Below are 26,763 nucleotides of genomic sequence, written 5' to 3'. Positions count from 1 at the left end.
TCCCCTGACAGCCCGCCCTGTTCTTGTAGAAGCAGGTTTTTCCCTCTCCAACACCCCCAAGCTCAGGCATCGGAATTCGTGAAAGAGCTGTAGCCACCAGGGGTGTGGGTGGGTGCAGGTGGGGAGGGCCCGCCTCCACACCCCCTCAGCCTCACTCTTCGGGCGCCTCTTCTGCCCCGTGCAGGATGACAGAGCCACGGTAGGCCTCTCTCTCTTGTACTCTTGGCTGGGGGGCCATCACCACCAGGCCCCTCCAGGACTGGCTGTCGGCTGGTCCAGATCCCCCAAACCTCTCCTTCCCCACCAAATTCAGCGATGCTGTTTTTCTTCCTTAGAAACAAGCACTTCAGTCCTGGCATCCGCGTCCCTCAGCGCCTTCCCTGCCCCATCTTTTCCTTGCCTCCCATCTCAACTTCCCCTGTTACATCCAGATCCCTTGCCACCTGGTCCTCAGCAGATACCACCATTTGTTCAGTCCTCTATGTCTTGGCCCAGGCCAGAGCTCAACCCACCTTTTCTGGCAAGGGGCAGATAATATTTTAGACTGTGCAGATCAGAGGGTTTCTGTTGCAGCTACTCAAATTCTCCTTGGAAGGGTAAAAGCAAACATGGGCCTAGCTGTCTGTGTCCCAATAAAGTTTTATTTATAAAAGCAAGAGATAAGCATAGTCAAACCTTGACCAAATTTCTCCAAATGTCTGGAACATCCTTCAGCCTCGTTGCGTAACATCCATTCATTCCTATTTTTCAGGGTTCAGCTGTAGTCGCACCTGGCCAGGAAAAAACCCCTCCCCACCACCACTGCCCTATACACTAATCTCTCCTTCACCAAGTCCTTTTCCTTACCATCTGTTACACCTTTGCATGTGTTACCTCATCTGCTTAGATGGTTAGCTGCTTGGGGTGTACATATTAAACATCCTAAAGGTGCCATTAGATATAGCAATGTGCTGAATTCATAATCAGTACAGAGTATCGATCTACCATTTAGGAGATTTTCTCAGTTGCAGTGGATGAGCAAGGGCGTGGCTTGCTGTTTTTTTCTGGTACAGCACGTGGAGGACAGCATGCCATTTATTCATTCCACATATATTTATTAAGTACTCACTACATACGAAGTACTCCTTTCTTTTAAAAAAAAAAGTCACGTGCTAACTTCAGGCTCTTACTAGCATGAATATGTAATGACATCATGTTTTGAAAACCACCAGATTGAGAAATCAAAGACATTCTCTCAAAGATGAGAGGATGGCAGTGATTACTAGTCGAGCTTCATCTTTCAACTTATAAAGTACGTCTACAGACATTTTCTCATTTGATCATAGTGACAACCGTCTGAGGGGAATGGTGTTATCCCATTTTACAGATGAGGATGGGCTCGGAGGTTTATGGCCCCACTTGTTTGAAGTCATACAGCTTCTAAGAAATGGAGCTTGACTCTAAAACTGTTTCAGCCATGTTTTCTTTCCTAAAACAAAAACCACTCCTCTGATTCTAAAGATCACAATCTAGGTTGTCATAGAAATTGTTGAAAAAAATATAAAACAAAACATAAAAACTCATGAATATGCCCTCAGCTCATAGACAACCCATGTTAATATCATCTGCATGTTTTTACATGTTTGTGTGTGTTGACACAAAATTGGGATTCTTTTGTATATAGTGATGTGCTCAGTTGTGTCCTAATCTTCATGACCCCCTGGACTGTAGCCCACCAGGCTCTTGTGTCTGTAGGATTTCCCAGTCCAGAATACTGGAGCAGGTTGCCAGTTCCTTCTCCAGGGGAGCTTCTCAACCCAGGGATCGAACCCACATCTCTTGCATCTCCTGCATTACCAGGCAGATTCTTTACCACTGCACCACCTGGGAAGCCCCATATACTGAAATGCAGCTGCAATTTTGGGGGGACATTTCTTAAAATTAAGGTACAATTTGCATACAGTGATATACTTTTTGATGAACAGTTCTGTGAGTTTTGATAAACCCACTTTGATAAAGTCAAGATATAGAACAATCCTATCACCCCCAAAATTCCTTTGTGCCCCTTTTAGTCCACCCCCTGCCCCAGCCCCTGAAAACCACTAGTTTTTCTCTAATTTTGCCTTTTCCAGAGGTCACTTAAATGGTATCAAACAATACATTGCAGCTTCATTTTTTCCTTAACATTTTATGAGTATGTTCCCACATCATTATATATTCTCCGAAAGTATTATTTTTTTAATGACTCCCAGGCACTCACCCGCCTACGTGCTCTTCCACTCAGTACTGCAGCCCCTTGGAGAATAGAAATGAGAGGTAGAAGGTCATGTTGGAAAGAACAAGGGCAGAATGGACCTGCTTAAGCCCTGTCATCCTTGATAGGAGGTGCCAAGGTGGCTGAGCTCCATGCAGGCACACCAAACAATACCACATCCATGATACATGATAGTAATGTGTATCCGGCTCTGTGCCTTTTGAGCCTTCCCTAGGCATGGCAGCTTCAGATTCTTGGCTTCAGATCCAGAGTTTCCTCAAGGAAATGGAGGTAAGAGTGTTCCCCACACTGGTCCATTGTGAGGATGAAAGGACATGGTGTGCATTAAAGTGGGGACCACAGTGCCCTTGAGCATGGACTGGTTTTCCCGTTCCTTCCCCAAATGTCTGGATCCACCTTCCTTTAAAAAGGAGAGATGAGGGCTTCCCTGGTGGCTCAGTGGTAAAGAATCTGCCTGCCAATGCCGGAGACACAGGTTGGATCCCTGATCTGGGAAGATTCCACATGCCACAGAGCAACTGATCCCGTGCGCCACAACTATTGAGCCTGTGCTCTTGAACCTGGGAGTCAAAACTACTGAAGCCCATACACCCCAGAGCCGGTGCTCTGCAGCAAGAGAAGCCACCACAATGAGATGCCGATGCACGCAACTAGAGAGTAGCCCCCGCTCTCCACGACTAGAAAAAAGCCTGCACAGCAAAAAGGCCCAGCACAGTCAAAAAGTAAAATTATTTTTTTAAAAAATGGAGGGACGAGTTGACGTTATGACTTCAGGTTGTTACCTAGTTGAAGCTCCCTCCCTCCTGTCATCAGAAGGATCAAGAACACATTGAAAGGAAATCAACCCTGAATATTCATTGGAAGGACTGATGTTAAAGCTAAAGTTGCAATACTTTGGCCACCTGATGAAAAGAGCCAACTCATTGGAAAAGACCCGGAGGCTGGGAAAAATCGAGGGCAGGAAGAGAAGAGGATGACAGAGGAGGAGATGGTTGAATGGCATCACTGATGTAATGGACATGAACTTGGGCAAGCTCTGGGAGATGGTGAAGGACAGGAGGCCTGGCATGCTGGCATGTGGCAGTCCATGGGGTCACGAAGAGTTGGACACGACTTGGTGACTGAACCACAACAAGCACTTTGGAAAGAATGGTACAACTGTCAGAATCATTTTCCTTTCAGAACAGATACACAAGGGACTTCAGAACCAGCCCTGAACACTCAGGAGGCACCCCTCAGTGCAGGATGGGGCAGGAGCTGGGATGACACGTGTAGCTCTTAGGACTAAAATGGCTCAAGGCCTTTTCTGTCTTCATTTGGGGTGTTGGAGTTCTAGCTATTTCTTCCCCACCTCAGCCTGGCATTTTCTTCTCCTTCCTCCTGGGGAACAACTTAGACTTCTCCCAGCAAAGCAAAGTCAGTATCCTAGAGTGTTGCTATGGAAAGAATGGCAACATCCCTTGCGAGTTTATGAAGAAAAAAAGAAAGAAAGAAAAGGAAAAAAAGAAAAAAAATAGGACAAGCAGGATTTTTTTTTTAAGTGTTACAAAACTGGGAGAAAAACTGTTCCACCACTAAATATATCCACTTACCAAATCAGCAGATGTTAGGGTTTATACAGCGTCAGACTCTCAGTCCCCCAGAAGACTACTGGCAGAGCATTTTCATGGCTGTAGATCCCACAGAGGCCTGGGAGGCTGCTCGAGATTTCTAGGTTGGTGGCTGGAAGGTCTTCTGTGTTGGCCAAATGGAGGATATGGCAGTCATTTCCAGGAGTACCTCTCAAAAAACTGGACTCTGTTTTATTTGTTATAAAGACCTTCCTCCAGTTCCTCCAGTTCCTCTTACCCCCTGCCATTTCCTGTGTCAGGTCGCCCAAGGTTGGACTCCCTTAGGTTCTTTCCAAATCTCAAACCCCAGCCCTGCCTTGGACTAGCTCTGGTCCTGGAGCATGTTTTTCTGAGTTCGTCATGAGCATCTGAGCTGCAGTTCCCATGTTGGTAAAACACCTACTTTCAAACTGTTTCGAAGTTTAACAATCATACATGATGCTCCTAGCACGGTGGCCGCACAGAGCCATTACCCGAGGTGTTGTGTAATGGAAAGAGATTCTCCTGCCTTCTAGTCACGTTGTCTATCTGCCTCGGGGACTGTTGGGGGCTGCAGAGGGGGCAGGTGAACTCGTGTCTCTCATCCTGCTGATGGAGCCAGACGGGTGGTCCAGCCAACCTCAAGCCTTCCTTGGTGTCTTGTGGTCATTCTTAAAATTATTTCCTGGCCTCAAAGTCCAGATGCAGAGCACCTTCTCACACTCTTGGTTGATACCTTGGGCCTGCCTCTGATCTGGATAACTATTGCTGCCTTAAAAGTAAAAGTGTTAGTCGCTCGGTCTTGTCCGACTCTTTGCGACCCCATAGACCGTAACCCACAGTGCTCTTCTGTCCATGGGATTCTCCAGGCCAGAATACTGGGGTGGGTGTCCCTTCCCTTCTCTGGGGAATCTTCCCAACACCGGGATTGAACCCAAGTCTCCTGCATTGCAGGCCGATTCTTTACCGTCTTAGCCACCAGGGAAACCTTAAAAATGCACCAAAACGTAGGAGTTTCAATCAGAAATCTATTGTCTCTCACAATTCTGAGTGAGAAGTTCAGAGTGTAGCAGTTACGGCTCATCTCTGCTCCTTGCTATCTGGGGCTTTGGTTCAGAGGACTTGAAATGATGGGGCTGGAACAGTGAGGGGTGACAGAGCATCGCTCTCTCCTCAGGTAGCTTGAGTTTCCTCACAGCATGGCGGCCTCAGGGCAGTCAGACTTCTCATATGGTGGCCCAGAGCTCCCAGGGGGAGGAAGCGGAAACTGCACGTCCTCTTGAAGGTCCCAGCCCAGAGCTGTCAGAGTGTCACTTCTACCACATTTTATTGGGCAGAGCAGTCACAGAACAGCCCCAGTTCAAGGGAACAGGAACGGGACACGAACCCCGCCTCTCAGTGTCAATGAATGTGTGGCCATCTTTAATCTGCCACAGTGCAGGCATGCGTGTGGACGCTTTAGTCGTTTCTGACGCTTTGCGACCCCATGGACTGTAGCTCTCCAGGCTCCTCTGTCCAGGGGATTCTCCGGGCAAGAATACTCAAGTGGGCTTCCAGGGGATCTTCCAGACCCAGAGATCGAACTTGCATCTCTTATGTCTCCTGCATGGTCAGGTGGATTCTTTACCACTAGCACCACCTGGGAAGCTGTGATCTGCCACAGTATCTACCACAGAATCACTGTCTGCCTGCCCTCGAAGGAGAGTCTCAGAAGCTGGTGGTGGCACCTGAGAGCAGAACAAGAGGCAGGACCCACACCCCAGTCACAGGTGAAGCTGGAGCTCAGAGAGCATGCCTTTCAGGGAAGCTGGCTGCTCAGAGGTTATGTGCAGATTGTTCCTGCTTTGGGTAGGGTACTAGTTTCCTAGGGCTGCCTTCACCAAAGCACTGCCGATGCGGTGGCTGAAAACAGTAGAAACTTTCTGTCTCACGGTTCTGGAAAACTGAAGTCATGCTTCCCCTGAAGGCACTAGGGAAAAATCTGTTCCAGACCTATCTCCTAGCTTCTGGTACGTGAGTGCGTGCTAAGTTGCTTCAGTCGTGTCCAGCTCTCTGTGATCCTATGGACTGTAGCCCACCAGGCTCCTTTGTTCATGGGATTCTCCAGGCAAGAATACTGAAGTGGGTGGCCATGCCCTCCTCCAGGGGATCTTCCCAACCCAGGGATCGAACCCATGGTTCCTGCCGTGTCTCCTGCATTACAGGTGGATTCTTTCTGTACTGCTGAACTACCTGGGAGGTGGCAGGGATGTAAAGAGCCTGCTGGGGGCAGAGGTTTCAGGGAGAAGCATGTGTGAGTTTTGGTTAGAGCCTTCGGGACCCTGAAAGCTCATCAGACAAGTTGGAATGGGATTCATGAGCATGGGAACACAGACTGGTTGTTACTGACCTGAGTAAAGAGACAGAGTAAAATCAGAGATCAGGGGAGCTTTGCCTGGCAGAAGGCACAGGCAGACTGGAATAAGGAAGACCATGGAAGAAAAGACCGTCATTCCATTTCAGCAGTCTAGATGAGGTGTGATGGTGGCTTGGACCAGTGTGTAAATATCTGTGGTGTTACAAACAAATGATAGAGCTTGGATTCAAACTGAAGGAGAGACAGACTCATGGACTAGGGTAGCACGCCTCGGGCGCACACAGGACAAATGACACCGGAGGTAGTAGCCAAGATGACTTTGTGTCACCAGCATGAGTAACAGAGAGTCTGGTGGCCCTGCAGGCACAGGAGAAAAATGAGGAAGCCAGATGATCACCTCGGCTTGTGACAAGTTGTGTTCGCAAACTAGATGTGTGCTAAGTTGCTTTAGTGTCTGACTGTGTGACCTCAAGGACTGTAGCCCACCAGGCTTCTCTGTCCATGGGATTCTCCAGGCAAGAATGCTGGAGCGGGTTGCCATGCCCTTCTCCAGGGGATTTTCCTGCGTTGGCAGGCGGGTTCCTTACCACTAGGGCCACCTGGGAAGCAAACAAGACACCCTATTATTATTGTTACTGTTTTTGCTATTTCTGTTTTTATTCTCTAATTAACTAGACAGAATACATTGGATACTTTCTATACACCAAGCTGTATTATGCTTTTCTTTGATTGATCTTATTATTTGATTCTCACAACAACTGTCTGAGGGATAATTTCAGTTATTATCCCCATGATACAAATGAGAAAACCAAGATATCCTTTTCTCTCTGAAATGCTCTGTCCCTCGAACAAGATGTTGTTTTAACATTTTTCATTTTAATCCCACTCATGACACTGAGCCTTCAATTTTTTAAAATTTCTTCCCCTGTGAGCGTGCTGATATTTCATCAACCAATGCTCAGTGACCATTCTGACCCATTCAATCAGCTGAGAAATAACCCCATTTCTCATTTGTATATCGGGTTTTGCTTCTTGATATTCGTCAGCATGTTTTTAATATTTTGACCAAGCTCCCACACCCAGGGTCATAGCATGTTGGAGCCTCATGACTGTCAGCTGGAAACTCCTCTGGAAAAGGACAAAAAGAAATCTCAAAAACAGGCCCATGATATGCGAGAAAAAAAAAATCCACTAAGTATATTGTTTCAGATTTATAGAGTACAGCAGTTGCCATAAAGATCTAACTACATAGGAAGCTATGGATGCCACAGAGTTGGTTATAATTAATTAATGTTGTATCCCACCAAAAAAAAAAAAGGGCAAGAGAAAGATCGGGCTTGGGTTCAAACTTCAATTTGGGGGACTGGCTCATCGCCGTACCACCTGTTGGCACAACAGGAAGGGAACAGCAGAGAGCTGGTGTAAGGAAGGTTCTGAGACAATCACCGAAGGAAATCTCAGCCTCAGGGGCCTCATGGGGAAATAGAGGCTATAGTATTCCCGGCTCCGCCTCCTCAGGATTAACAGCTCCTGAGCAATGACACAGGTAAAGTGTTCCGAGAACCGTAATGCACGCCCCGGATCTGAAGGCTGTTGATTCCCAGCACCATCGTTACCCTTATTATCATTGATTCGGAGAGGGGGGACTGGGCTGTTGGCAAAAGGGGACACACACAGATTGGTCATTTTCTACCAAAGAGCAGCAGCTTGCAAAATTGCTTAGAAAATATAAAAGGGGAATTCTGGAAGAGTAGGGAACCTTATAGGTTCTTTCTCAAGCTTAAATTGTTTAGAAAAATCATACTTTTCTAGAGCCCTTCCACCCAGGACTGACTTGGTAAGAATTCTGCCTCCATGGTGAAAGTGAAAGTCGCTCAGTCGTGTCTGACTCTTTGTGACCCCATGGACTATACAGTCCATGGAATTCTCCAGGACAGAATACTGGAGTGGGTAGCTGTTCCCTTCTCCAGGGGATCTTCCCAACCCAGGAATCGAACCAGAATCTCTTGCATTGCAGGCGGATTCTTTACCAGTTGAGCCACCAGGGAAGCCCATGGTAGTGATCCCAAAAGAGACTCTGCCTTCCAACTTTCCCTCTGCATCCCAGACGTGTTGGGGGTGGGGAAACTCCGGACACAGCCAGCCTTGTGTGCTGGGAGAAGGAGAGGGAGCAGGCAGGAGGCCCCCCCTGCTCATCCCCCACCCCCCAGCCCTGCCCAGTCCTTGGCCTGTTCAGCCAAGACATCACATCGGCAAAGCCAACCAGAATCCTCACCCTTTCAACCCAAAGCTGATCCTCACCTCACCTGAGAGGTGTCCCAGGTCCAGATGGGGCAGCCCTCATCCGTGGCTGCCAGAGGCCACTTGTCCAAAACCTCCCCAGTCCCAGGAGCATGGGTACCTCTCTAAGCCCCAGTTTCCCCATTTGTAGAATGAGTGGGGCTGGATAAGCTCAGATTCAGGTTTGCAGATCTTTCTGGAGGATGAGTTGAGGAGGGTAGGGCATGAATGGGACTAGCCAGACGGCCAGGGAGGAGGTGATTACAGGGGCCCAGACAAGAGGTGATGGTGACTGGGGTCAGGGTGGTGGCCATGGAAGATAACGGAGGAAGGGGGATCAGGAACCTGATAGGGAGGGAGAGCAAACAGGCCATGCTGGTGTGAATCTGTGCACACTCACGTGTGTTTTTCTAAAGGCTGAAGCAGAGAGCATCATCCTAACTGGGACAGTTTTATGGAAACTGAAGGCAGCAGATCCTGGCCTTGTGGATCAGAGCCCCACAGGCTGTGGTCACCAGCTCATTACTCATTCCCAAGGCAGCAGCCAGCTTCTCATTCCCAAGGCCTCCCATTGGAACGGGGGCCTCTAGCTTCTGCCTGGAAACAGGGAGCAGCTCACCAAACGGGAGGTCAGGAGTGACAGGAAAGTCACAGGCTGCAAACCTAGCTCAGCTGGCCCACTGCAGGGGTGTCCCATGGATGCTGTAACCAATGACCACAAAACAGCACTAAGGGTCAGAAGCCAGCAATCAGATCCACAGGGCTAAAGTCAAGGTGTCGGCAAGGCCGATTTCTTCGACAGTTGTTCTTGTTCAGTCGCTAAGTCATGTCTGACTCTTTGGTAAATCTTTTGCTAATTCTCCCTGGTGGCTCAGTGGTAAAGAATCGGCCTGCAGTGCAAGAACCCCGGGCTCAATCCCTGGGTAGGGAAGATCCCCTAGATAAGGGAATGGCAACCCAGTCCAGCATTCTTGTCTGGAGAATCCCATGGACAGAGGAGTCTGGTGGACCCCAGTCCATGGGGTCACAAAGCGTCAGATACGACTGAGCGCCTAACGCTTTTGCTAAGTCATATCCAACTCTGCTTCTGCAGGCTCCTTGCCTTTTTCAGCGTCTAATAGCTGCCTGCATTCCTTGGCTTGTGGTGCCTTCTTCCATCTTCAAAGTGTATCACTCCAGTCTCTGCTTCCATACCCACATCGTCCCCTCCTCATCTGTAGTCAGATCTCCCTCTGCCTCCCTCTGTAAGAACACTTGTGATTTTATTTAGAGTCCACTTGGATGATCCAGGATAATCTCTCCCACTGTCCTTAATCACTTCATCAAAGTCCCTTTTGCCACGGAAGGTCACATTCCCAGGTTCTAGGGCTTAGGACCTGGATGTCTTTGAGGACCACCATATTCAGCCTGTGATACCCTGGCTCCTGGGCAAAGAGATGCAGAAATACAGCCCCTGGATGTGGCTTTAATTTGTGTGGTTTTGTGTGGGATCTAACTGGCTTGGATGAATGGTTTTGTGAAGGACATTCTATCAGAGAATATGAGTAAACCTTCAGCCTTTATTCCAGGCTTTGAGATGAAGGGAAGTCTCTTCGAGGTAGAGATGAAAGAGGTTCAAGAGAAAGCTCTGGGTTTGGGGATGCAAAGGATGGGCTGGAGGGAGGGGGTCGGGAACAGAATGGAGAAAGGGATCTGACAGACAGAATCTAAGCACCTGCTGAAAAGCCTTGTCTCGCCCTGATCCGTGTCTGGGGAACGGAAAAATCTCACTTCTCTCCCAGCCTCAAGAAGATGAAGTGTGCTCAAATCACCCACAGGAGTGAAATGAAAAGGTTACACCGGGAATTGTCGATACGATAAATCCCTGTGGTCTCACAGCCTCTCTAAACGTTTTGATGGCAGAATGTGATGGATCATGAATCAGAGTAGGCCCATCTTAAACACCTGATACCGCCTTATTTATGTATGTATGTGACACGTAAAACCAGACTTGATTCCTTTTTCTTTCTGTCTCAGGGATATTTTTTTTCTTCTTTCAGAAATGCATCACTCTTCCCCCAGCCTTGGTTTTCTGTGTTCGTGGGTGTGTGTGCCTATATGTGGAGGTGGCTGTTAGGATTCTTTCTACCCAGAAAAAGGATGATCTGTCTTGAAGATGATGATAGCACCAGGAATTAACTGCAAAACTAATGAAGCCACTTTGTTTCAAAATATGTCTTAATCTTGTTGCCTTCTTTGTTTTGTTTTTAACAAGATTATTGCTCCAAGAAAGAGGGAGTAAAGATGGTACAATGTGAGCGATTTGCCATATGAAACCCAGGCAGACACAGAGATTATTTCCCAGTTGTCCTGGCTTGGATCTACAGTCATAAGCTACTTCAAGCCCCTCCGTGGGGTCAAGTTAGACTTGCTTTGTCATATGCTTTCTTCAACACTAATGTCTGCTTTATAATTCATTACAGTCGTATGTGTTGTATGGAACCTCATTTTCCACCCAAGTCTGGTCTAATTCCAAAGCTAGTGGACTTACCCACTCTGCTTAACTGGCGTCTTTAAGACCAGCTCAGCTCAAAACACCTTGATCCTATCATGGCCTTGAGGACAGACAGCCACCCAGCAGAACCCATCACCCCAACACAACCACCTCTGGGAGAAACCACCGACCTGCCCAGTCAGAAAGGCTATAAGATTCAGGGTCCTCTCGCCAAACTCACATCCTGTCCCTTCCCAAAGCTTGTGGTTGGCCTTGCCTTGTGGGCAGGCTCAGGTTACCTCTAAGAGCCTCTCAACTCCAGTGCCATGTGACACTTCTTGATTCTGTTTTTTCTCCTTTTAGCTTCTCTTGCTAGAAGCAAAGAATGGCATTTGGGTGCAAAGTCTTTATTTGTAAGCCATTAAGACAGTGCTTCATTTTAACTTCAAAAAACTGTAATGCTGTAGTTTTGTCTTTTTAATCCAGTCTATAAAAGGTACTCCTTAGGATATTAATATTAAGTGTCTCTTAATATTATATTAATATAATAATTATATTATAATGTTTATATTATAATAATATTATATTAAGTGTCTCTTAATATTTGATCGAGACTCACGGATGGCTTTTTCTTCCCCCTACTTGGAGATGTTTGGAGCTCTCGTCTCATGTTCATCTACCCCTGAATGGTCCCAGGTAGGGAAAAGTAAAACATTTTTCCATTTACAAAACCATCAAAGAGTTTTGTTTTCATGTTGGCAAGTGAAAAGTTGGACTTTTCAATAAAACTTTTAAAGTCCTTTCCAAAAGAAGTATTTTGAGGGAGAATATGATTTTTAAATTAGAATAGTTTGAAAATTACTTTGCAGTGAACATCAAATGCTGTGGTTAGTGGGTGAGCCTCTGCCTCTGTTTTCACTGGTATTTGTTATTGTGTTGAGGTTATTCTTGCTTGATATGAAGATCTCAGCTTACGTGTCCTCTCCCCAAAGAGGCTTTCCCTGAATATCTCATTGAAAGTAGGTCTTGGGAACTCCCTGGTGGTGCAGGGTTAGGCCTCCACACCCTCACTGCCAAAGGCCAGGGCTCAATCCCTGATCAGGGAACTAAAGTCCCACAAGCTGCATGGATCAAACAGCCAAAAAAAGGGGGAAAAAAAAAAAAAAGAATGAAAGTAGGTCTTAAATCACCATCACATCATTTCTAAGAGCTTTTTGCAGAGTACTTGGGCTTAGTCACTCAGTTGTGTTTGACTCTTTGTGACCCCATGGACAGTTTCCTATATCTGTGGAGATTCTCCAGGCAAGAATGCTGGAGTGGGTTGCCATGCCCTCCTCCAGGGGATCTTCCCAATCCAGGCAACTTACCACTATCTATAAGTTCTTTGTTTTCTATTTATTTTTTTATTTTCCCTCCCTAGATCATGGGCACCTTGAAAGCAAGAATCTTATGTCTTATTTCCTGAGTATCAAAACAGTGTCTGGCATGGAGCAGGCACTTAAGGAGGAATGAATGAATGAATGCTTGAACTGTGTTTTCTTTTCTGAGGTCCCATGTTTCTGCTTCCAAAAAATCAGTCTTCTGCTGTATTTCCCTTTTAAAATACCAGGACTACTGTAGGAAGGAATGGGGCATTGAGGTAGGATTGGGTGGCAGAAAGCACCTCTCACAACCAGCTCTGAATATTCCCAGGGAGGTTTGAAGGTGAGGACAACATGGTCGGATTCAGGTTTAGAAACATGACATTCAATCATGGCATCAATTGTGATGTAGGCAGCGGCAAGAAATCTGTTTCTAAAAATAAATATTGAAGTTCGGGATGTGATGATTCGCAAGGATTCAAGGTTAGCACTATACGAACATCACTCCCACTAACATCCTGAGATTCTTTCTTAAGGGAAAGCAAATGGTGTGACAAGAATGAGAGCACGTTGCAAATGGTCGTGCCACCTAGCATGGCAACCATGGCAGGGAAAGGCTAAGGATTGCTGTTCTTTTTTTTTTTTAATCTTTATTGAAGTTGTTACAATATTGCTTCTGTTTTATGTTTTGGCTTTTTGGCCACAAAGCATGTGGATGTCTTAGCTCCCTGACCAGGGATCAAACCCACACCCCCTGTGCTGGAAGGCGAAGTCTTAACCACTGGACTGCCAGGGAAGTCCCAGGATTGCTGTCTTAGAAAGAAACAGTGGGGACTTACCCTGGTGGTCCAGTGGTTAAGAATCTACCTTGCAGTGCAGGGGACATGGGTTTGATTCCTGGTCGGAGAACTAAGATCCTGTCCACTGCAGGGCAACTAAACCCACACACCTCAACTACTGAGCCCACACGCCGTAATGAAAGATCCCACATAACACAACTAAGATCCAACACAGCCAAATAAATATTAAAAAAAGAAAGAAAGAAATGGTGGCAGTTAGGAGGTAGGCCTGAAACTGCATCTGTTGGGACCTTTTCAGTTATAGGTGCCAGATAAAGTCCCATCAGAGTGGTGTCAGCAAGCTGCCTTGTGGAAAGGTCTCTGCGTGAGTCAGATCCAGGCGTGCCAGCATGCAGAGGGATGCAGTCATGACTCTGCATCTCAACTCAGCTGGTTCTGACCAGCTCCACTTGGGTCGTGAGCCCACCCCTTAATCACTCACTCTCGCTGAAGAACGTGATGCAGTGAGTGGTCAGGACCAAGTCACATGCCCGCCACTGGAGGATCCACAGGGGCCAAGAGTGGATGGCGGTCTTTCTCTAGAAAGAACTGGACTGCCATGGCCAGCGGAGTAAGGAAGGCATGCCAGACAGGCAGGCGATGCGTGGCACAACCAGGAGATGCCAAGGTCAGGCCATGATGTAGGGAGTCATTGCAGATGCAGAGAGAAGCCAGGAGGAGGACTCCGCCTGGAGCCCAGGAATGAAGGATGAAGGATGGGAAGCCATTGCCATTAAGGAGGCAGAGTCAGGAGGGCCTGGTGCATAATCAACTGTGGGGTGGGAGGGGGAGTGGAGGCGCAAGAGGAATCTGGGTTTCTAACTGGAATGACTGAGATCATGATGCTTTTATTTGGAATGAGGAGTGTTACAAAAAGATCAGATTTGGGAGACAGGTGAGGAGCTTGGCGCTAGATGAGTTCAACCCTGAAGCACCCGTGAGACTCCAGGTGATGATCAGAGATGCATAGAATCTACACTTGGAAGAGGTTCTAAGACCATCCAGTCCAGCCTCTGCCAAATTTCCCCTTCAGATCCACCTTCCAAATGGAGATAACCGAGTAGTCTGTTTCCAACCGAGTGGGACTGGGTCATCCACTTTTTTTAATTCATGTATTATTTTTCTTGGTTTTCATGAATCATCTTAGCTTGTTTAAAAAATCAAGTTTCAGTGGACAGTGGCCACTCTGGCCTTTGGTTACAATTCTGGGTTTTCATCCTCGCTGTCAGCCAGAGTTGGGGAAGGGAGGTCGGAGGCTCTGCAGCGAGGAGTGGGGCTAGAAAGGCTGGTTTCCCAGATGTCTGTCTGCAAGGGTGAGTGTGGAGCTCCAGGATGAATGAGGTCACACCAAAGAGGATGGAGAGGAGAGGGACAAGGAGGATCCCAGGGCATGGAGGTGACCGTGGAGAATGGAAGAAGCAGCAAAGCAGGAGCTGCTGGGAGGAGATCCAAGGGTACCACCCGGGAGAGCCAAAGGGAGGCAATTTGCCCCACAGAGTCAGTGACGTGGGGTATATTTGGTGTTTTAAAAGAAAAGCATTGACAGAGCAAGGAGGACAGAATGTGCAGAGGTGAGGGATGAACAGGGCAGTAAAGGAGGGACAAGCTGCAGTCATCTCAAACTGCCTTTGAGACATTTTTTGATAGTTACGTGATATTAACAACAGGTACCTTCCCAGAGTCGCAAGCTCAGAGTTCATCATATTGGGGACACAGAGGCAAACCCCGTGCACAGACTTTGTTGTTGTTGTTGTTCAGTCACTCAGTCATGTCTGACTTTCTCTGACCGCATGGACTGCAGCACACCAGGCTTCCCTGTCCTTCACTATCTCCTGGAGTTTGCTCAGACTCGCGTCCATTGAGTCGGTGATGCTGTCAAGCCATCTCATCCTGTATTGCCCCCTTCTCCTCTGACTGCTCACTCTTACTGAGTGCCCTCGGCACCCTCTGACATGGGTACCATTTTCATCCCCAGATTAGATAGAAAGGCTAAGGCTTCAGAGGACGGGTGTGACTTGTCCAGACTCATACACCAATGAGTGGTGGCCCCAGACCCAGAAAGCCAATCTCTTGCACTGGGGAGTCTCTCTGCCCCAGGAAGCAAGAGTGATCATAATACTGGGTAGATAATGGTGGAATTGAGCACCTTTGGGAACTTTGATGTTGCTTATCATGTTTGTCTTGCTTTGTCTACATTTTTAGGGAAATGCCAAGCTGAGATGATCATAACCCAAAGGGAAGGAATCCAGTGAAGGGAGATAAGAGTGGAGGGAGCCAATGAGTGCTAGGCTGGGGTCCCTGGGGAGCAGAGGGCAGGCCTGGAGGTCAGCTGGAGGTGTTACCCTATAACGGGGAGACCCGCTACTCACGCCGAGGTAGAGAAAAGAGAGATGAGTGTGGAGATGGGGAAGAAAGTGATCACGATCTTCTCGGCAAAATAGAAAGCAAAATCTTCTCACACACGCAAAGTTGGGAGAATTAAAAACACTGGCACAGTTGCCATAGAAATTTCTATGGGCATGAACAAAAGATGAGTAAAAAGATGTTGGAGCAGCATGACTCAGGTGAGATGAGCTGGTGTAAACGCACAACCCCTGGCACGAGGGCTGGCAGCTGGGAGGGGCTGTGGGGGAAAGAATGCTCTGAGGGGGCACCAAGGGAGGGGCAGGGGCAAAACGGCACCTGTGAACCTCACTCTGCTAAGTCCCTCATCACTGATGGAAGTGGTTAAAGCTAGCTCACTGGTTAAAGGCACCCTTCTAGGTAACCAGACAGAGTCAGCGTTAAAGGGTCTCTTTCAGTCCAATCTGCAGTGGAGTTGGAAGTTCACCCATTTCACAGTCGCAAAACTGAAGCTGGCCAAGGGGATGAGTGTGCTGCCGCTGGCATTCTCCAGGCCGCCTGTGGGTTTGGGGACTTGGGCGGTGGGCATCCTGGCTGTGGCCAGAGCAGGGCAGACTCCTGTGAGTAAGAGGCAGAACCAGAATTCAAATCAGAAGCCTGGTTCCAGCCTGTGGCCCCTTCCCCTCACCAGGTGGGCACTCGTGGTGAGGACTGAGCGGGAGCAAGGCAGCTGGAGGCCACATCCTCACCTAGTGAAGAGCCAAGGGCGTCTGAGCTTAGAAATGCATCGCTTTGAGTAAAAGTAAAGTCTGGGCCCCAGGCTCACATGGGCTGATATGAATCTGCCTTCTCTGGCTTCTTTGTCTCTGAGGACTCACTCCCCCACCTCAAGTCCCCACTCCTGCCACTGCTAGCAGGGCAGCAGCCTCCTCTCAGCGTCGCCCAAACACACGGTGATGCTCACGTCACAATCTGTCTATGACCTTACCGCCCTAAACACAATGGATCTCGTCTAATGTCACCATGTCATTTCATGAACTTCATTTCATCCACTGAAATATTTTGGCTGCAGGAGACCAGGCAAGCCCTTCTTCCACCTAGTAAGAGAGTGTCTCAGTGTAGCGAGTTGAGAAAGACATTACAATTCAATTAAAAATCTTACTCCTTTGAACACCCACTGTGGAGACGATCCACTCAAAACTTGTGAGAAACCTCATTTATAGACCCAGTGTCAGGAAATGGAGTAGCTAACCATCAGCAGCTGTGTGTTACTGGGACCCAGCAGTGAGTGCAGAGCCAAGGGTGATCTGGGCTCCACCCTCCTCAACCAGCAAGCTAACCTCTCTGAGCCTCAGTTTCCTCATCAGTGAAATGGAGAGCATTACCATCTATTTATGTTGTGGGAATAATAAAGATTTTACATGTAAATGGCATCTTGTTACTACATTATCCACCTACCCTTAACCAGATCAGAAAACCCTTCTTAAAAAAAAAAAAAAAAATGAGAAACTGAACAACAAAAGTTAAGCACAAACACAGATAATGGGAAGTAGCTTCTTAAAACTCACCTTTCCAGCCACGACTCTGCTATTACACACGCTGTTGTTTCTAAGGATGTCTTAAACTCCATTATCCAGTGCCCAGCATCCTTTTCTCTTCCAGCATCGTTACTTTCTACAATTCTTCCCCTATTTCTGCATCGTCCTCTGAACTGTCATTTCCCAGGGGAGCTTGCTAATTCACTCTAGTCCAGCACAGAACACAGCAAGGAGCATCTCCCATCTTCACAGTGCAGAGTTGGCTTGGGCCCAACCACTTCTGAATCAGGAGAGGCCACCAATGGCTTCTTGCTGAGGCCGTCAAACCTGGCTGATTGCTAGAAATGCAGATTCTTGGGCCTGCTCCTGGATGCTTGAGTTCAATAAGTCTGGACTGAGGCTCTGGACAAAGCACCCCAGATGGCATCTGATGGTTTAGGAGTCACCCCATAGGCCCACCCCCAAAATTCAAGTTTAGATTTAAAGATAAGCTGGGGAGAAATCAATAAAGGTCAGGAATTAACTCAGGGTCACCAGTGACATTTCAAAAGCCTCTCCCATTTAACAGATGAGACAAATGGAGGCAAGGATGGAGACACATGAGGAGAGAGCTGGGAGCTTAGAGCAAACCCCAGGATCTGGGCATCCCACTCCTTTCTCCACCCACATCCCGCCCCGCCCCCCACCGACCGCCCCCCACCGCAGTCACCACCACAACATACCTTCCCATCAGAATTCCCTCTCCTGGGGTGCGGTGCAGCAAGGAGAATGTTGTGACTTTAAGACATAAAGGAACAATCACATACACAGACACAAAAGATTTACCCTTGGTGAACTGCAGTGGTACCTACTAACAGCTCTGTCAGAAGACCCAGCAAAGCTAAAAGCATCCGTCTGGGCTTTGATGTCCTGACAAGATGCTTCCTTTGAAAGCTCAGAGACAGTCCTGTAATTTCCTCTGACAGCCCTGGTGAAAGCTCTGAAATAAGAAGTGGCGTCCTGCCAGAGCCCGAAGGTGTGATTCCTTGAGAGCGGCACGTGTGTCCTCCCTGAGAGGCCCAGGCTCCTCCACTCACCTCAGGCTGGAGACCCTGGCCCCAGGGGACCTCTGTGGCCTGACTCTTCACCTGCCCCAGCGTCTCCCTAGGGAGCTCAAGGCCTGGACATTTCCCTCATCTGACAGCTAGGCTGCATGCCAGCCACCTTGCAAAGAGTTCCCAGGGACTGATCTGACAGTATGACCCATTTTTCCTCCCCTGAGGGCCCCAGGTCACTCGTAGGGAAAGGTCAGGAAATGCTAATGCCCCGTGTCTGGAGATGAGCAGGGTGATGGGGAGGAGGGAGACAGACTGGGTGGCAGTGGGCAGCTGCTCACCTGGAGAGGCTGACAAAGCCTTCCTTGAGGTGTCCACACACTCGGTGTCATCCTTACCTGGGAGCTTGTTGGCAACGCAGAGTGTCAGTCCCGCCCAGACTTCCTGAATCTGTATTTTAACAAGATCACCAGGTGATTTGTCTGCACATAAAGAGCTGTATCCCAGCTCTGCTGCTCTCGGCTGTGTGATTACGGCCACGCTCCTTAACTTCTCTGAGCTTCAGTGTCTACACAGGGTTCCGGAGAAATGAAACAGAGCACTCAGCTCATACTAAGCCTTCAGTGAATGTTCACCATCACTGTTATCGAGAGAATGGTTAAGGGAGAATCCATTTTGCCATATTTAAACCCAAATCATCCAGCCACTCCTCAGTGGAGAAGGAAGTCCAAACTGAGTGGGAGAAAGTCCAGATAGAAATAAGGAGCCCTCAACATCTACTTAAGGAACAAGCTTAAACGCTGGAGGAAGGGGTGCCTCTTAGCAGCCTTGACTCTGACTATTGAATTTGGGGCTAGTAAAGATGATGCCTGATGCTTAGCTTGGGGGTTCTTACCCTCATTAATGTGCCATTTTTCCCTGCCATCCCCACCCCTCAAAGTTATCTCCCAGCCCCTGCTGCTCCCATGATCCTCCCTAAAAAGCCTCACTTCTCCTTCACCTGGTGGCTCAGACGGTAAAGCGTCTGTCTACAATGCGAGACACCCGGGTTCGATCCCTGAGTCGGGAAGATCCCCTGGAGAAGGAAATGGCAATCCACTCCAGTACTATTGCCTGGAAAATCCCATGGACAGAGAAGCCTGGTAGGCTACAGTCTATGGGGTCGCAAAGAGTCGGACACGACTGAGCGACTTCACTTTCACTTTCACTCCTTCACCAGCAGGATGAAACCCCGCCTCTTCAGCATGGCGTTCAGTGGCAGCATGATTCACAGTCTGGCCCAGGCTGATTTATCAGGTGCCTCAGGCCTGCCATCACACCTGCCCTTTAGCTTCAGTCCTTTTCATTCCTCGGGTGTTTCCTTCTTCTGACTGCATCCTCTGCCTGGGAGTACTCTGTTCCTCTGATCAGAATCATTCCCGTTCTCTGTACCCGACAGGATCCAACTCTGCCTTTGGAGCCTGCCTCAGACTCCCAAGGCAACAGAAATAAAAGCAAAACTAAACAAATGGGACCTAATCAAGCTTGTAAATTTTTGCACAGCAAAAGAAACTGTAAAATGAAAAGATACCTGCAGAATGAGAGAAAACATTTCCAAATGATGCCACCGACAAGGGCTTAATTTCTAAAATATACAAACAACTCATACAACTAAATATCAAGAAAACAAAACTAATCAAAAAAATGGGAAGAAAACCTATATAGACATTTCTTCAAAAAAGACATACAGATGGGCAGCAGGCACATGAAAAGATGCTCAACATCATTAATTAGAAATGCAAATCAAAACTACAATGAGATATCACTTCACACCAGTCAGAATAACCATCCTTAATACAGTTACTGTATAATCCAGCAATCCCACTACTGGGCGTATAGCTGAAGAAAACTATACTTTGAAAAGATATATGCACCCCGGTGTTCATAGCAGCACTATTTATAATACCAAGACATGGAAACAGTATAAATGTCCACCAACAGATGAATAAAGATGTGGTGCCTATATACAACGGATTTCTACCCAGCCATACAAAAAAAGAAATAATGCCATTTGCAGCAACATGGACGGACCTAGAGATTGTCATACTAAGTGCTGTAAGTCACAATAGAAAGACACACACCGTATGATATCACTTATATGTGAAATCTAAAATATGGCACAAATGAACCTATCTATGAGACAAAAGCATAATCAAGGACATAGAGAACAGACTGGTTTGTGCCAAGGGGGAGGGGGTTAAGGGAGGAGTGAATTAGTATGGGATTGAAAGTGAAAGTGAAGTCGCTCGGTCGTGTCCAACTCTCTGTGACCCCATGGACTGTAGCGTCCCTCCATGGGATTCTCCAGGCAAGAGTACTGGAGTGGGTTGCCATTTTCCTTCTTCAGGGGATCTTCCCGACCCAGGGATCGAACCCGGCTCTCCCACATTCCAGGCAGACGCTTTAACCTCTGAGCCACCAGGGAAGCCCAGTATGGGATTAGCAGATGCAAATTATTATATAGAATGGATAAACAACAAGGTCTTGCTGTATCGCACAGGGATACACAATATAGCCCAGAATTATAGTCAACATCCTGTGACAAACCATAATGGAAAAGAATGCCAAAAAGAATGTACATATATAAAGTAACATTGTAAATCAGCTATACTTCAACAAAGTAAAATTTAAAAATCACACACCTCCCCACCCCCACCATCTTCGCTGCCTGACTTTCCTCCATCATGCTTTTCAGCGTCGGCTTCTGCTTGCTCATTTCATGAAGGTAAGCACCTCAAGAGCAGAGACTCCTCTCTGCTCGCTCCTGCATCCTTGGCACCCACAAGTGTCTGACGTAGGCTCTTGGGCAGGATGCGATGACTGCATACATAAATCATTGTGTGCCATCGTGGGGTGTTCAGACAGCCCTGCCCTGCTCAGTTGTGAAGAGCTGAATTATTCCCCACTCCCAGATTCATATGTTGGAATCCAAACCCTCAGAATGTGGCTATATTTGGAGATAGGTTTTTTAAAGGGGTGTGTGTGTGTGTTCAGTCGTGTCTGATTCTTTGCAACCCCATGGACTGTAGCCAGCAGGCTCACTTAAGTCACCTTAAATGAAGTCCTCAGCGGAGTCCATAGTCCAATCTGACTGGTGTCTTCATAAGAAGAGGAGGTTAGGAGATAGACGCACATGGAAGGGAGGCCACAGGAGGGCACAGCGAGAAGAGGGCCATCTGCAACCAAGGGGCGAGGCTTCGGAAGACAGTAACCCTGCAGAAACCTTGGTCCTGGACGTCCAGCCTCCAGAACCAAGAGAAATAGATTTCTGTGGTTTGAGCTGCAGAAATCTGTGTAATTTGTCATGGCGGCCTGAGCTGACTAGTACACCAGCTGTGAACTCCTTGAGGACAAGAGCCCGTGGTTTCTTCATCATTGTATGCTGTGTAATCACAAGGTTCTAGTTCAAACCCATACTCAGTAAACAGGGCTCTAATCACACTCCCCTCGCAACAGAAAGATGACGATGGAAGAAGCACTGAGTGGTGAAGGGAGAGCCCTGCATAGACAGCCAGAAGTGAGTTGTTCATAATCATCTACACAGGCTGGCCATCTTTCTTACATGTTATCTATTTCAAGGTGGCATTATCTCTCACTTGCTGTTGGGTTTCTTTGTGGGGTGTGATAAATGCCACGGTGGATAAAAGGAAAATCCAGTCAATGGCAAAAACAGACAAAGGAGGCAGGGGTCTGTACTCAGTGTTAGGGCTCCCTTTCCATGTAACAGGTATGTGTGATGCTCTTAGCAGTCGTGTGAGGGGTGGGATTCAAGACAGAAAGAGGCACGATGGAGAAGAGTCATAGAGGAAGGCCACGCCTCACCTCTCCTCTCCTCTTCTTCTGGGCTCCAGGATCTTAACGATGTTTTAATCTGCTTGGTCACCCCTCCAAAGGCAACAATTGCCCTGCCAACCCCGGGACCACTCAGTGGTGCTTTGGAGTGTTTGCAGGTTAGTACACAACATGCCTGTGCCCAGTTCAGATCTGCTGGGAAGCTGGTCCAGAGCAAGGCCCGTGGCATGGAGCCAGTCTGTTGTCTTACTCACCACCCACCATGGAAGGGACTGTGTTGGAGTTTTAATGTGCATTTTAAATACACATGCTAAGCAGAAATTTTGGTTCATTTGACTTGTTAATTTTTCTCTTATGATGCTCACACCAAAGACTGTAGTTCTGACACTTCTGGTTAACAAATGTGTGAGCCGCCTCCCACCCCCACCCCCGCCAAGTAATTCTCTGTGACATCAGTTGGTGTCCTATAATTTAACTCAGTTCGGACACTGTCTACCTGGAGATAACGCCAGGTTCTACAGGGTAAGGATTCAGTCCTCCAGAACTTCCCTGCCCAACTTCAGATGCCAGTCGAAGTCCAGGTTGTCCCCTGTGCTTCTTATGACTCTATCAACTGGAAGTTTCCATGACCTCCTTCTTTAATTAATTTTAATGAATTAATTTGCTAGAGCAGTTCAGGAAAACAGTTTACTTACTAGATTACTGGTTTGTTATAAAAAATATATATAACTCAGGAACAGCCAGATGGAAGAGATACACAGAGCAGAGTATGTGGGAAGGGGTGCAAACTTCCATGTTCCTCCAGCATCACTCCTCTGGCACCTCCATACATTCATCAACCCGGAAAACTCCCAGGATTCTGTACTTTGGGGATTCTTATAAAGGCTTCATCAAGTAAGCATGACCAATTGCTAACTCAATTTCCAGGCTCTCTCCGGAGAATGAGGGTTGGATCGAAAGTTCTACGCTTCTGATCATGGCTTTGTCTTTCGGGTGACCAGCCCCCATTCAGCAGTCCGTCAAGAGTCACCTCATTAGAACAAAAGACATTCCTATGGCCCAGGAAATTCCAAGGAATTTGGGAACTCTGAGCAGGAAGCACACATTTACAAGTATATATTTTTTATTGTCTCACATTTTGTCTACGCAAGTCTCAAAGATGTCATCTTATGTTTTCTCTGGAAGCTTCGTGGTTCTAGCACTATATTTAGGTCTCTGATCTATTGTTAACTCATTTTTTGCATATACGGAGAGGTAGGAGTTGAATTCTTTTCTTTTTCATATGGATATTCAGTTATGCTCTCACCATTAAAAAGAAGACTTTCTCCTATGGAATTGACTTGTTCAAAAATTAACTGACCATAAATGTGGATTTTTTTTTTTTTTTGGAGGTCCTATTCTGCTCTAGTCACCTAATAGTTTATTCTTGTACCCAAACCATACTGAATTGATTACTGTTGCTTAATAGAAAGTCTTGAAATTAATTTATAGCCCCCAATTTTGTGCTTTTTCAGTACTATTTTGGTTCTTGAATTGTACCTTGAATTGTCATATAAGTTTTACAATCAACTCATCAGTTTCTTCAAAACTCCTCTTGGAATTTAGGATTGTGAGCTATAGATCAATTTACAGAGAGTGGATATCTTAATAACATCAAATTGTCCAATCCATGAACACTGCATATCTTTACATTTATTTAGATCTTTAATTTCTCTCCCTGGTGGCTCAGCTGGTAAAGAATCTGCCTGCAACACGGGAGACCTAGGTTCAACCCCGAGGTTGGGAAGATCCCCTGGAGAAGAGAACAGCTACCCACTCCAGTATTCTGGCCTGGAGAATTCCATGAAGTGTATAGTCCATGGAGTTGCAAAGAGTCGGACATGACTGAGCAACTTTCACTTTTAACTTCTCTCAGCAGTCTTTTTTTTAACATTTTAAAAATTACTTTATTTTAATTGGAGAATAATTACAATATTGTGATGGTTTTTGCCATACATCAGCATGAATCGGCCACAGGTATACATGTGTTCCCCACCTTCCTGAACACCCCCCACCTTCCTCCACACACTACATTTTAAGGATCCTTGAAAGACAGTTTGAGAGATTTGCTCTTTGTTCTTTTTTTTTAATTAATTAATTTATTTTTAATCGGAGACTAATTACTTTACAATATTGTAAGCCATACATTGACATGAATCAGCCATGGGTGTACATGTTTTCCCCCTCCTGAACCCCCATCCCATCCCTCAGGGTCATCCCAGTGCACCAGCCCTGAGCACCCTGTCTCATGCATCAAACCTGGATTGGCAATCTATTTCACATATGATAATATACATGTTTCAATGCTATTCTCTCAAATCATCCCATCTATGATACATATCTCTAACCAGGGACTCACGTACAGAATCTATAAGGAATCCTACTAATCAATAACAAAAAGACAAGTAACGCAACTTTAAAAATGGGCCAAAGACTTGAAAAGACATTGCACAAAGAAGACAGATGAATAGTCATTGACATGAAAAATGCTTAATATCAATATTCATTAGGAAATGCAAAACCACAGTGAGATACATTTCATACCCACTAGAGTGTATTTTTTTTTAATGAAGCAAAAGGGCCCTAGGAATCTTTTTTGAAGAGAGGGAAATATTCTAAAATGAGAGTGGTGATGGCTACAGAACTTTACAAATTTACCCCCAAAAATCATTGAAACACACCATCACAACAGGTGGCTTTTAGGATATGTAAATTATTCCTCATTAAGCTCACACATTACTGATGAAAGTGTTAGCCATATATTACAATTTAAAGACACAAGCTGGGCTTTGCTGGCAGTCCAGTGGTTGAGATTCTGCCTTCCAATGCAGGGAGCACAGGTTCAATCCCTGCTCAAGGAACTAAGGTCCCACATGCTGCGAGGTGCAGCCAAAAATTTTTAAAAATAAAGATACAAGCATGTAGAGAAATTGTAAACAAATGCTGGAGAAAGATAAACATAAAATTCGGGATAGTTTTCACCCCTAGGAAGGAAGGGAGGGGGATAGGAAGTGATAAGGGCAAAGAGGGAACTTCAAAGGTATTTGTAATCTTTTTTCCCTATATTGGGTGATGATACACAGTGTTCATTGTATCAACAGTTTTTATAGCTTACATATAGTCTACAGATTTTTATTTTGTTTCTGTCCTGTAGTTAATAACTGCAACTTCAAATGAATAAAATAAAGCATAAAAGAAAGTAAAGGCAGACCTGATAAGAACACTTGATACACACTATCCAATGGGGAGTAAGACACAACCCAACCTGAGACTTGATAACAGCACAGAAGGCAGAGTTGGAAGACAGTCCCCAGAGATGAAAGCCGGTAGGCATTCACACAGACTCATAAGGCAAACCAATGGAGAATGGGGGACCAGATAGCGAGGAAGAGGATAACAGGTTGGCTGAAAGTCATAACTTCTCCACTTTGGGTTCACAAGGGGTCAGGGGAACACAGCACCCCATTTGTCCTTAAAAAATAAATATGCGTGCATGCCTGCATACATTCATTCTTTTTTGCTAACTTAGGCCAGTGTACACCTGAACCCAAAAACCTGGCCAGAAATACGCAGCCCTCGTGTTGGCGAGTGGCCGGCCTCATGGCACTAGTCCTGACCTCTCACTGGTGGCTCACAGACTTTCAGAAAGACAGACGCCAACTCTCCACTGCTCTGCAGACACTCTCCCCCTTGTGCCCGGATTACTCTTCCAAGGGCAGTGGTTCTTGCAGCTCCACGGGGAGGACCCTGGGAGAGGAATGCTTCAAAGACTCACTGTTTTATGAGCCCTCCCCACCCTTCTCTTTCCTTTCTTCATCTTTCCTTCTTTTTAATCTGCTGTGGTTTGGATCCCTGGTTGCCAAATACATTTTAGAAGATATCGTCTATTCTGAACCACAGTTTTTAGAACATCAAAAAGCTTTTAGGATATTTCACCACTATTTGGCTCATTTCTTGGCCTCACTTGTCAACTGATTTAAATAATTCTAGATACGAGGAGTTTCTGTGAAAAAAAGTCTCTTCTCTCCCCTGAACCTATTTCTGCCTCATTTCTTTGTTTTGCAGCAGAAAAGTCGCCTTTTGCTCCCTCTCTTTTAAAATTCATAATTCAAAGACCCAAGCCTCTTGGCTAGTGGGTGCAAATTTGGCCACATTCTGCTGTATCTGCAGTGATACCTCCTGCAGAACTGGGTACCTCCTTTCCCATACAGAGTTCCTCCATCACATAAACTCTGGTGTACACTCAACACACCTTCACACATGCATAGACACATGGGCATGCACACAAACACAAGCAACATGCATGCACCTACATGCAAGTGCATGCTCGTGTGCACACATACTCATTACTGAGCATCCATGAGAGATTTTCCCATAGTTCATGCATCTGCATAAGTAGCAGTTCCCACAGGTAGCCATCTTGCAGTTACTTTATCATTCAACCAATCTTTATGGAAAGCATACTGCAGACCAAATACAGGTCTAGGCTCCAAGGAAACCACAGTGATGAGTTCCTGCCTTTGTGGAGCTTATATTCTAGAACAGCACCATCCAGTAGAAGGTCCCTCAATAAGAGCAATGTCCCGCATTGCTTAATACAATAGCCACCAGCCAGGTGTGGTTACTGAGCACTTGACATGTGGCTGGTGCAAATGAAAACTGGAGTTTAAATTGTATTTAATTTTAATTAATATGAATTTAAAGAGCCACATCTGGCCACTAGCTGCTATATTAGGAGAAAATGGATAGACACTCTCCTTCCTCTTCCTTTTTACTTATTTATTAAAGGCCTGGCGTGCTGCGATTCATGGGGTCGCAAAGAGTCA

General features: G+C 46.5%; 1 protein-coding gene across 19 annotated transcripts in view; it reads left to right on the top strand.

Moving 5' to 3' along the window:
- The window catches only part of ZHX2 (zinc fingers and homeoboxes 2), a 189,085-nt gene that overhangs the window by 138,055 nt on the left and 24,267 nt on the right, over window positions 1–26,763 (top strand). For 6 of the 19 annotated variants that reach the window (XM_055545918.1, XM_055545921.1, XM_055545927.1 and 3 more), the window contains exon 3: window positions 22,826–23,010. The exons of 4 other annotated variants lie outside the window; for them this stretch is intronic. The gene's annotated coding sequence lies outside the window, so the exon portion shown is untranslated. 9 more of the 19 variants (XM_055545932.1, XM_055545923.1, XM_055545930.1 and 6 more) reach the window with 7 other exon arrangements.

Source organism: Bubalus kerabau, chromosome 14 (genome assembly GCF_029407905.1).
Source record: "Bubalus kerabau isolate K-KA32 ecotype Philippines breed swamp buffalo chromosome 14, PCC_UOA_SB_1v2, whole genome shotgun sequence".
Classification (NCBI taxonomy): domain Eukaryota; kingdom Metazoa; phylum Chordata; class Mammalia; order Artiodactyla; family Bovidae; genus Bubalus; species Bubalus kerabau.
The sequence above is the reverse complement of the archived record's forward strand: the minus strand, read 5'-3'. Positions and strand labels throughout refer to the sequence as shown.